The sequence below is a fragment of the Microtus ochrogaster genome, chromosome 1, assembly GCF_000317375.1.
Source record: "Microtus ochrogaster isolate Prairie Vole_2 chromosome 1, MicOch1.0, whole genome shotgun sequence".
NCBI classification, from domain to species: domain Eukaryota; kingdom Metazoa; phylum Chordata; class Mammalia; order Rodentia; family Cricetidae; genus Microtus; species Microtus ochrogaster.
Window position 1 is genome coordinate 95,857,664 of NC_022009.1, and position 9,013 is coordinate 95,866,676.

Here is a 9,013-nt window from a genome sequence, read left to right on the forward strand (position 1 = left end):
CAGACAGAATATTGTATACATAATAAATAAATAAATACTTTTAAAAAATAGTAAGACTCATTGAAACAATATACATAAAATATTCCTTGAGTATGTGGGTATTTTATATATTCTATACTCCTGTGGAATTTTATTGATACTTAGATTGTGTTATACACTATCAAAGTCTAAGCAACGAAGAAAGATTTAAGATTACAGACAACCCTTAATGAATAATTGGACTTCCTATTGGATAAGTATCACCAATATGGATCCACACTGAGCAACTATTACTGTCATTATGTTCCACAAAATTTCTTAATAGGACATGCTTAGATATAATACATACATATGCATTTTAATAAAGTTGTATAATGAGCATGGTTGTTAAAATAATTATGTCATTTGTTTACTGAGAGAGATTTAACCGCTTACTAAAAATTGTCCAGAATGTGTTGCTATATTTGTATAGAAAATATAAAAACTCAGCATGGTTCATTTATATCTTAAAGTGTATTTATCTTTGTTTTGATAAAGCCTTAAAATACTGTCACTTTCTTGGTAAATATATTTACTGATAAAATAGAAATTTCTTGATCTTGGCTATATATGCCATTTCTTAGTTCTAGCACTGCATTTAAAATTGAAGAGCATGCTAATTTACTTTTTGTTATGATGGTGTGCTTGAAAGATTTCTGGCTGTATATAATTTGAACTAGTTATTTATTTACCATTCAAACTGTTTGTAGAGATGTAATAGCTATTTACTATTAGAAATAATGAGTCAAACTAAAAAATCCAAGCCAAATTTAATATCAATTAATTAGAGCAAAACCACTATAGTTTCGTAATTCACAGAATTTTGATTCAAATGTTGACAAGATATGTGACTTGAGTTTTTGTACATAAAGGTCCCCCCATTCCTCAAAAATATGTGGTAAGAGCATACTTTTAATAGAACATAAATGTGATCTGGACAACACACACAAACACATACACACACAAAATAATTCTAAAATATATAGGTTGATTTAATCTAGCAGTTTCCACAATCCAATCCAAGGTCTCTTATCAGACAAAAATTTTAAATACAACATAATAATATGCATAATCCAGACTATTTCTTTGTATTTTCCATCTTTATGTGTCCTATATTTTATATTTTTCAATTCCCTTTATTAGAATTTTTTTACCTTTTTTTGTTTTTTCTCCCAATTCTATATATATATTTATAAATACACTGTAAGCCACTTAGAACATTTTCCCCTACTCTGAATCTGTCTTTGCTTTATATCTCAATCTTTTCCTGATGACATGAGTCTTTAAACTGCTAAGTGGCATATCTAGGACTAAAGTGGTGGTTTTGGCAGCTGGCCCTGCACCCTTCCTTGAGAATCTTGTCTTATGGTGGAGATAAGTTTACTGCCAGCACCAGGAGCCAACTTGGGAAGTTTCTGGATCATCTTCACCACTGAGTAGCATACCACCTGCTTCTTGTAAACTCCATTCAAGTGTTGCTAGCACTGGCCCAAAGCCATCTCTTAAAGGGCTATACCTCTGCCCATATCCAGCAAACAGTGTCAACTGGAGTAAAAGCCGCTATGAAGAAACCATGCTTTTTTTTTGAAAGTTTGATAACTTTATTCAGAAAAGTGATTCAACTGAAGGAGGATGATCTTTTGAGAGGAAACCCCAAATCTTTTACTGAGCAATTCTGTGTAGTCCAAGGTTTATAATCCCGATGAGATTCTTCCACCTGAAGCTTTTGATACATTCAGGTATTTGGCATGATGCCTGATGTGGTCAGTGATGAAGGTTGCAATGAAGTAGTAGCTATGATCATAACCTTCCTGTAGCCTATAAACAACAGGGATTTTCTTTTCTGTGCAGGCAGCTATGAAGTTATCAGGGAGTAACTGCCCATTTGTATGAAACTCGTCATCTTTTCCTTGATCAATTAATATGTCAATCTGGGGCCTGATGAGGACTTCACGAGACAGGTTGCATTGTATACCTTCCATTTACTTTCATCTGGTCCCAATATCCACTAAAAACTTTTTTGCCCCAAGGACAGAGCACTGGGTTGCAAATTTGAGCAAATGCTGACACAGATTTGTATTTTCCAGGATTTTTCAAAGCACAAATCAGAGCTCCGTGGCCTCCCATGGAGTGACCAAAAATAGACATCCTCTGTGGGTCCGCTGGGAAATTGGCATTGATGAGTTGTGGCAGCTCCTCGGTTACGTAAGAGTACATTCTGTAATTTGTTTTCCAGGGGTCTTCAGTGGCATTCACGTAGAAGCCCGTACCAGTGCCGAAGTCCCAGCTGTCATCTTCTTTAATGTTGCAGCCACGGGGACTGGTATCTGGAGCAATGACGACAAGGCCGTGTTCTGAGGCAGCTTGCTGAAAGCCAGACTTGGTTATGAAATTTTGTTCTGTGCAAGTTAAACCAGACAGCCAGTAGAGTGCAGGACACTTTGCACTCTCTGCCCGTGGAGGCAGAAAGTCTCATTTTACATTTTAGCTCAACACTGTCATGTTCAAAGACCTTCGGGAGCCACCCCCCCCCCCCCCCCGAAGCACCTGTTGCTGGAAATCTGCCCCAGAGCCATTCTCCTCCTGTTAAGTTGCTTCTTGTTCTTTCTGTCTGCACCAAAGGGCAGTGGCTCTCAGGGAGAGACCGCTCCAGGGGTGGGGGTGGGGAGACCGAGGGCCAGAAAAGAAGGGCGGAGCTTTTAACATGTCCGTCTAGAGACTCCGTTTGATGATATTTTTGTGTGTCTAGAATTCTTTCTTAAGTTTTGTCAAGTTTTAGGTAGAAACTTTGTCCCCACATTGAAACGTAATATGTAATTGGACATTTCTCTGCTGCCTACCTATTTCCAAACACCCAGTAGCTGCTTTCCACTTTACCACACAATATTAGTATATTAGTTGTAAATGCTCTGCCAATAGCTCAGGCTTATTGCTAACTAGCCCTTATAACCCATTTCTATTATTGATGTGCTGCCCAAATGCTTATGTATGCCCCTTACTTCTATTCCATTTACACGCCTAACTGGTGACTCCTCTGACTGTCTCTCTTTCTTCCCAACATTCTCAATTTGCCTCTCCTGCCTAACTTTATTCTGTGTTGCTATTAGAGAGTCAGTATATTTATTAAACCAATCATAGCAACAGATCTTCACAATGTACAGAAGAGTTTTCCACAGCACTATTCCCAATATGTTCCTCCTCTTTCTCTTTAGAAAAGAGTACACTGTGTATATCAGTCAGCCATGTCATATTAATTTGCAGTAAGACTAGACACTCCCTCTTCTACTAATGCTGAACAAGGCAACTCACTATGAGAGAAATGTCTGAAAATCAAGTAACCAATTCAGATAAAACTCCTATTCCCACTGTTAGGAATCCCTCAGGAAAACAAAGCTACACAACAGTAACATAGGTACAGAGGATCTAGGTCAGTCCCATGCAAGCTCTCTGGTTGGAAAATCAGTTGCTGTGAATCCCTTGGGTCCAAGTTAGTTGATTCTGTGGATTTTCTTGTGCTTTCTTCCTTGACTACTCTGGCTCCTCCAATCTTTTCTCTCACTCCTGCACAGGATTCCCAAAGCAAGACCAGCCTAAAATTGGTTAGGTCTCTGCACCTGAATCTATCAGTTGCTGGATGAAGTCTCATTGATGACAATTAGGCTAGGCAGCAGTGTATGAGTATAGCATAATATCATTAGGAATCATTGACTTAATTATCATTTCTATATTGTTATTAGTATAACCAGTCATATTTGGCTCTAACCTAGTTCTCCAGACTGTCCATTCCTTTTAGTCCTGTCACTCCAAGCAGTGTCAGTGGTAGGCTTCCTGTCATGGTAGGAGTTTCAAGTTGGAACAGGCACTAATTGGCTACTCTTATAATTATAATGTGTCACCTTTACCTCATCTTGTAGGCACAACAAATTGTAGCACAAAGCTATTGTGATTGGGTTATGATCACAATTCCTCCTTTGAAAATCTTGCTTGGTTACAGGAGATAACAGGTTCATATGCCCCATTCTAGGAGTCTTTGTTATGGTCACCCTCTTAGATTCCTGGGAGTTTTTATATCACTCAGTTTCCAATTCATCCCAGAGATGCACCCTGATTCTAGTACCCTCTCCCGTTATCCTCAACCCACCTGATCCCTCCTGTCTCCATCAGAAACCACTATTCAAGCACATTCCCCATTCACCTGTGATGTCTATTCTACTTTTTGGTGCTTGTTTTGTTTTGATTTTTGAGACAGAGATTTTCTGTCCTAGAATTTGCTCTGTAGACCAGGCTGGCATCAAAGTCCAAGAGATCCAGTTGCTTCCGCCTCCAGAGTACTGAGATTCAAGACATTCAACATCATAATCAGTGTAATATATTTTTTTTAAAAAATGTAATTTGCTTCTATTCTGAAGAATTAAAAATTTTATTTGCAAACTCAATAAATATTTAAATAATAAAAGATTCTCAATTAAAGTTCAGAAAATGATGCTTTTAGAAGATCATAATTTATCAATATATCTACAAACTTAAAGTAATAATTTTCAAAGTTCTGATTAAATTCTTTCCACATAGTTTTTCATAAGTATATAAAATCTTATATTAATATTAGAAAGAAACAATAATAGTCAAAATAATAATGAAAATCACAAAGCTGGAACTTTTTAATTTATGTTATCAAAGTTTTAGCGATATTGAATTCATGATAATCTAATATTGAAGCAAGCTACATATGGAGAGTAATAGAATAGATGTGAGGGTTCAGAAATAACTATGATTTTGTAGTGAACTGATTTCAAAAATTATAGCAAATTTTGTAATGGGCAAGGAAATGTCTTTTCAAATGACACATAAAAATAATGAATTTCTAAATTGAGTTATATGGATAAAATGATCCAATAAGGGATTTTCAACCAAATCTGAAAACAAGGCTTTCAATCACATTAATATTTCTATAATTATTAGAAAAATGAATATTTAAGCATGTATTATATGATCTTCAGTTATACGTACCCCAAAATTAAAATTAAAATAAGAGATGATGACCAATAGACTGGGAGGAAAAAATAAAGTAAAATACCTGAGAGTGAATGAAATATTTTAAGAGCATCATTAATCTCTGTGAGCTTCTATGAGCCCAGGTTATTTTTTATGTGTGTTCCCTTGTAAGCTCTTTGATCCCCCTGGCTCATGCATTCTTTCTTCCTCTGTTCATCAGGATTCCCTGAACAACAAATGTTTGGCTCTGGATATTCACATTTATTTCCATCAGATACCAGACGAAAGCTTGCTGGTGACAATTGGGGTAGTCACCAATCTATGAGTATAGCAGAATATCATTAGGCATCATTATTTTGGTTTTCCCAACCTTCTTTACTTCTTTTCCAGGTAGATGGGCTTGACTGACGGTGAGGAAGGCTGCATGGGACTATCCTAAGCCCTCTACTAGGTGAGACAGTTGGGTAACTTGGTCTACTTGAGGCACTGCCAGTAGAGAGAGTAGGGGCTGTCCTTAACACTTTGACTATTGAAAGCCTATTTCTCATACTTGGTTTCCGTTTTCAGCCTTAATACAAAGGGAATAGCATTGTCCTACTACAACTTTCTAACACTTCTCAGCTACTTATAAAAATTATACTACATATAAATTCTATTGGCTCAGTTAGAATACAGACTGTTAGAACTAACCACCTCCATCTGATGGTATTTTGCTGCTTTTAGTCTTTTACTTTCTATGCCCTTATACTATTCCTAGCCTCTGGCTGATGGATGAGTGCATAAAAACATATGTCACTCATGCAGAATGTAATATAATCCACCCACAAAACATATGGAATCCTGTCATTTGCCGTATTCATGGACCTAGAAAGCATTATGCTAAGTGACCTAAGTCAGGCCTGGAGCACAGCATGTTCTCTGTCTTTTATGTAAGCTGAAAGAGGTGGGTGATCATAAAAGAAACAATTCTATCTTACCATGAACTGGAGAAACCATCCTTGTGTAAATCAAGGGTATTCCTGAATACTGTATTTCTATGTATTTCTTTTATATGGTGTTATCAGACACTCACATTCCACACATTTCCTTAGTTATAGGGAAATAGTCTTCTCATTGAATGGTCTCTCCTGAATTTTAATGTAAACCAGAAATACAGTTTAAGTATTTATTCCGGACCTGCAGTTTTTGAGGGCTCTTGGTATTTCCTTGTACATAAGTTCTCAATGTAACAAACTCTAATGATCTGCTAATGAGTCATATTTTCTCTTTCTGCAGACTTAAACTCTTTATTTCATTTAGTGTACCCTTCATGTATATGTATTCCACAGACGCAAGTTGATACCCAGATGATATGGTCATATCAGAAAACTTAATGATTTTCATATTGGATATCTTAGCTTCTTCTAGAAAGATGTCATGTTATCTCCTGAACATCTTACAACACACAGAACAAGCTTCAAATGAATAACCATTGGATTAACACTTTCATAATGGCAGCAGTGAACAAAAGAAGAAGCTCTTTAGAAATTACTGATAGCTGGACTGGAGCAGTGAATTAGCATCTGGGACACTTGGAGAGGACCTGAGTTCAATTTCAAGCAATCACAATAAGCTCACAGTTTTCTGTAACTCAGCTCCAGGAAGATTCCATGCTACTGGCCTATTCAGGTACCTACACTCATGGGCATGCATGTCCAGGTGCATACACACACACACACACACACACACACACACACACACACACACACTAAAAATTAATTAAAATGAAAAACTGACAACTGGGTTATTTTATTCTTGTCAAGGCTATATTATATCCACAATGTGAGTGACCTGATTAGGAAATGATTTCTCTATTTTTTGCTAGCTCTTCAATAACAAACATGATGTTTATGTATACATACATGTAATAATATTCAGTTATAATCTAAGCTGGTTTATCTATTTCTGCCTATTTTAATTTTTTTCACATAATTATTTTTCTGTGAGCATATACATTTGTGTGTGTGTGCACGTGGGGTTGTGTTTTGGAGTGTGCACATCCTATATGTAGAAGACAAATGATAACTTTAGAAAATTCTTTTTTTCTACGATGTGAGCCCCTGGGGGTGAACCTGAGGCAAGCACCTTAACCGTTTGAGATATCTTTCAGGCCATGTTTTTGTATACATGTTATTCAAGATTGAATTTCTTTGGTTAGAACTGTTGCTTCATTCAGTATGTAAGCTAGTTCTTGTGGGAGTCCCCTCTGTGTGCTGTGATTACCATTAATGAATAAAGAAACTGCTTTGGACCTGTAGCAAGGCAGATATACCTTAGGTAAGGCAGGAAAAGCTAGGCTGAATGCTGAGAGAAAGAAGGATGGAGTAAGCGATAAGCCATCAAGCCACCGGAGACTGAAATTGGAAACATTTCCTGGTAAGGCCCAGCCACGTGGCAATATTCAGATTAATGTAAATGGGTTAAATTAATATAAGAGTAAGCCAAGAAGAAGCTAGAGCTAACAGACCAAGCAGTGAGTTAATTAATACAGTTTTTGTGTGATTATTTCGGGTCTAAGATAGCCGGGTGGCCAGGAACTAACAAGCGGCCTCTCCTTTTCTAACACTAGTTAGTTACCTTTCTGGTTCTTGTGTTTAAGTAGTTATTTAAAAATGGAAAAAAAGAAGTGACTTAAGGGCTAGCCGAGTAGTGGTGGCACATGCGTTTAATACCAGCATTGGGAGGCAGAGGCAGGCAGATCTTCATGATTTCAAGACCAGCCAGGTCTACAGAATGAATGCCAGGACAGGCTCCAAAGCTACACAGAGAAACTCTTGTCTCAAAAAACAAACAAACAAACAAACAAAAAACAAAATAAACAAACAAACAAAAAGAGTGACAAGGAAGAAAACGTTTACCTGCTTTTAGACTGGAAATAGAGTTTGAATGAATACAAACTATCATGGCACAGAAGTAATGGTCACAAGGTTATGATGTGATCTCATGGTTGTATATCTAGTAAGAAAGCAGAAAACAAATAGATAGTGGGCAGAGCAGTAAACATTCAAAGGTCTCTTCTACGACCACTTTCCACCAGTGAGGCTCCATCTTCCATATTTTTTCAACTTTCCAGAGTACCATCATTATTTGTGAACCAAGTTATCAAGCACATGAATCTATGGAGTGTATTCACACTCAAATAACAATATTATTTATTGATAATGTTGTCAATACTTTCAAAATGTGCATTGAGAAGCAAAATAAACATTTTCATATTTGCTATTTGGTTAAATTATATTATTGTAGAATGTTATCTAACCTCAAGCATTTATACTTAAAATTATAAACCATTTGGTTATAGTTTATTTTAAAATCTTTTTAATTGAAATCATTGAATTATATCATTTAATTTTCTCCCTTTTCACCCTCCAACTCCTTTTATCTCCCCTACACTCTTGACAGCCTCATTTTCTTTATCATTGTTAGACACACACACATACACGTATGAGTGTGTTTGCACCAAAGAACTTAATACAATCCTCTGAGCCCAATTTTCTTGTCTCCGTGTATATGTTTTCCACATTGATCTCTCTGATTGGACAATAATCAAGATGGTTGATGCCTGGAAAATCCTAATTATCCTTCCCCCAGAATTCTTTAATTGACTGTAGTTCTTTCTCTAGAGGTGGAACCAGATGAAATTACATGTTCATTGATATTGCTATTCCTGTCAGGTTTATGCAGTCATTTCTAGGAATGACTGTTTCACGGTATTATTCTGATTTAAAGTCTTTCTCTTCTTTTTCAATGTTTGGTGAGCTATAGATTCAGGGGCCGTGGTGTACATGTATCCATTGAGACTGAGCTAGCCACAATCTGTTAATATCTAGGTTTTTCTTTATGCCTTATATTGATAGATATTATAGTACTGGAATAAGAACACACATAGAAAGATATATACTGACCTTCTAATAGGTCACATGGATACATTCCTGTAGTAATAGGAGCGGCAGGCTGCTTCCCA

At 36.5% G+C, this 9,013-nt stretch overlaps 1 pseudogene; it reads right to left on the reverse strand.

The window, feature by feature from the left end:
* Nucleotides 1-1,782: 1,782 nt before the first annotated feature.
* LOC101989223 lies at nt 1,783-2,639 on the reverse strand (annotated as a pseudogene).
* Between the last annotated feature and the right edge of the window lie 6,374 nt (nt 2,640-9,013).